Source organism: Austrofundulus limnaeus, unplaced genomic scaffold (assembly GCF_001266775.1).
Source record: "Austrofundulus limnaeus strain Quisiro unplaced genomic scaffold, Austrofundulus_limnaeus-1.0 Scaffold431, whole genome shotgun sequence".
Lineage (NCBI taxonomy): Eukaryota > Metazoa > Chordata > Actinopteri > Cyprinodontiformes > Rivulidae > Austrofundulus > Austrofundulus limnaeus.
In genome coordinates this window covers 269,982-273,442 of record NW_013952833.1, presented here as the reverse complement: position 1 = coordinate 273,442, position 3,461 = coordinate 269,982, and the positions used below count along the sequence as shown (strand labels likewise).

General features: G+C 40.0%; 1 long non-coding RNA gene across 1 annotated transcript; it reads left to right on the top strand.

The window, feature by feature from the left end:
* The first annotated feature begins 471 nt into the window (after positions 1 to 471).
* LOC106529255 (uncharacterized) lies at positions 472 to 3,209 on the top strand. Its single transcript, XR_001311616.1, has 3 exons — positions 472 to 496; positions 2,728 to 2,836; positions 2,914 to 3,209. It is a non-coding gene; the product is annotated as an uncharacterized LOC106529255 (long non-coding RNA).
* The last annotated feature ends 252 nt before the right edge of the window (positions 3,210 to 3,461 follow it).

Here is a 3,461-nt window from a genome sequence, read left to right as displayed (position 1 = left end):
AACACAGAACTCCATATTGGTTACAATATGTACAAAGTAATATTCAGTAATAAAATAAACAAAATACATACATAATCAGCAAGTGTACTAAGTGTAATACTTACATAATTTAAACAACATGATTGCTAGGTGCAAGTTCTATTAATTTGTTTTGTTTGTGGTGTTTCCCCAAACTTTTTTCTTCGATTCTTGTATGAAAATGATAATGGTTTACTATTAATAGTGTATTTTATTTGGAAGCACTTTTCTTACGCTCAAAGACAGCATTATAAAATCTGAATGCTAAGTTTGTACTCTAAAGTTTTTCCAACATGACTGAATAGTACTGTTAGCTTTCTACCTTTGTCTTTGTTGTACTGATTTTTTTATGTCTTCAGGGAGGGCTGACTTGTACGACACGTCAAATCCGGATTGGGCTCCTACATTAAAGTAAACAGAGACGCTTATAAGGGTGACTCAGCAAAGGAACTTCAACTATCGGAGTCAAAACCGAACAGTAAGTTTAAAAAAACTAGCAAGCAATGTAATAATTCCAAATTATTATAATAAATCATAATTACTGCAGTCATTTAGCAAGATTTGATATTGAACAAATGTTTATTTGGATGCACAAAAATGTTAATAATGTTAATAATGACTCCTGCAGGCTCTCGGCAATAACAAAGCAAAGTGAAAGTAAAACTTAACTGTCTGCTGCTCTTAACACTACTGCTCACTCAGTGAAGCTCTTTTCAGATTCAAAATACCTTTGAGGAAATGTATTTTCAGATGCCAAGTAAACTGCATCATAGTGCATTTAAGACCAACTTCACAATAAACACTAATGAGGAAAAACAAGAACAATTACCTCTTAATTTATTCACGATATATTTTGTTGACTTTTTTAAAGCTGACTGACTTCAGGTGGCAGTAAAACAAACCCAATATTTAATCCATCTCCATGATAGGAGCTGACAGTCAGAGCTTGTTATTAATATCAACCCATTCATTGTGTTGTTAATATTTTAACATGCAGATGCTTGGAACAATGACATGTTACAAATAAACTAAATCAAAAACAAACAATATAAGAGTAAAATTCACCTCTAAAGTCATTGTTTGGGATAAATTGTCACGTTAATTTCATTATCATAGCTTATAGCAGTGAGTTTAAAAACAGCATGATTCAACTAGAATCTGTCTCTATTTTGTTATTTAATCAAGTTTTTTTATGTAAACGTATAGGAGCCTGGTAAAATACACCAGAATGCAGCAAACTGCATCTACTAATTTCAAAATTTTCTGGGGGAGGACCCCCAGACCCACCCCGCTCCACTAATGGCCCCCTCACACACATTACAATGCTTCTGATGCTCTTGCTTTAATGTTTATGTTAAATTATTGCACCACAGCAGAAAAAATTACTTTGTTGTTGTTTGAAGTGTGAATAGGCAGGTTTTGGTCCGTGACTGGTATTTTTAAACAAATAACAGTTTCAATTATATACATTGTTAGTGTTGATTGGCAAGATGTTTGTTTAATAACTTACTTGGAGGGAAATCATTTGCTGAATGTTTTGTCTCCCCGAGTTCAAAAATCCTGTCTGCGTCTGCACCCCTGACGATATGAGCCCACGTCTGAACTTAATCAATATCAACTCAACACTCAGAATTGAAACAGTAAACATCGGTTCAGATGTTGAATAAACCAAAAGGTTTACTGGCACATTAAACATAGATTCTGGAAAGGCAAGTAGTTTTAAGGAAAGGAGGAAAATAAGATTAGTATTTTTACTTAAATTTTTATCAAGTGTGAGTCAACCGGATATGGCACAACGTCTCCGCACTCGGTTTGCGCCGGACTCAGGTACACCAAATAACACTTCAGCCTTTACCTTTGGTGACTTCTCAGGTCACTTCAGTTATCAGGAAAGGTTCACCTTTGGTCGGTAAGTAGACTTCGTGGGGTCAGCGTTGTCACCGGCCTGCCTCCCTCCCAAGGTAACAGTCATTTTAACCATTATCGACCGTTTTTCCAAAGCTGCCCACTTTGTGCCCCTATCCAAGCTGCCTACAGCTTTTGAAACCGCTCAACTCCTGGTACAATGTTTTCCGGATCCATGGGATCCCCATGGACATAGTATCTGATTGAGGACCTCAGTTCATTTCATGTGCTTGGAAGGATTTTTGCAATGCCTTGGAAGCCACAGTCAGTCTCTCCTCGGGGTACCACCCTCAGTCTAATGGCCAGACCATGTGCTGCAATCAGGAGCTGGAAGCAGCCCTACAATGTATGGTCAGTAGCAATACTTCCACCTGGTTAAAGCATCTCTCGGGTAGAGTACGCACACAACACTGACTTCTATTGCTACTGGTGTGTCACCGTTTGAAGCATCTCTGGGTTACAACCCCCCACTGTTTCCTAGTGTCGAGACTGAACTGTCTGTCCCTTCAGTGCAACATCACCTCCGCAGATGCAGGAGAGTTTGGCTACTACCCAAGGAGGTGCTGATGAGGACAGCCAAGCAAAACAAGAGGATCGCTGACAAACACTATTCAGCTGCACTAGTCTACCAGGTTGGACAGAGGGTTTGGCTTTCTACCAGGGATATCCAACTTAAGGACAAGCCCAAGAACCTCACGTCTCGCTTCATCAGACCTTTCCCAGTGGAATGCATTATCAACCCCACAGCGATATGTCCAAATTTTCCTGCCTCCATGCACATTAACACCATGTTCCATGTCACAGATTAAACCTGTCAAGGAAAGTTCACTGTTGGTGATCCATCTGATGAGCTCCTGCCCTACTTAAGGCTCACTCGGGGTCTGGATCTTCGCTGAAGCATCACACTGCAATGGTAGTAGCTAACAGCCGCTCTATTAAAAGTTCTAATCAAAAGTAATAATCTTGTTCCCGCCTGTGTTTTTCTCAAAGGAGGCCACACCACAAAGAGACCAGTCTGGAAATAACTAGGAGCTCATCTGAATCAACTGCCTGCCACCAAGCCTTCCTTAAAGCCACCAGGACCCAAACACCCAGCCTCGTCTGTAAATACCTGATCACTTACCTGCCTTCCTGGAACCGGGTCACTCTGCCTGAAGATCACGATCTCCTTCAAGGGATGTCTCCTTACACGCACTGTCGTTCCTGGATTTCTATAAGAAAAATTTATTTATTGTTACGATTGACAGCTCAATCTTAAGAGACATTCTCTGGACCACTACTCATTATCTGCTTCCTACCTTTTCAGGCCTGGTTCCCCAGAGACGTCACTGTAAATAAACTCACTTACCTTTGTATTCAGTGTCTGAGTCTGGTTACTTGGTGCTGCTCATTTGTCATTAACCTCAGCTCATGTCAATAACAGTCGGGTCTATGGACTTGTTAAACAAAATATGTGACTGGGAGGTATTGCCAGAGAAAACTATCTCAGACCATCAAAAGTTCTGTTTAAACTGAAGATGGGGAAACCACACCCAATT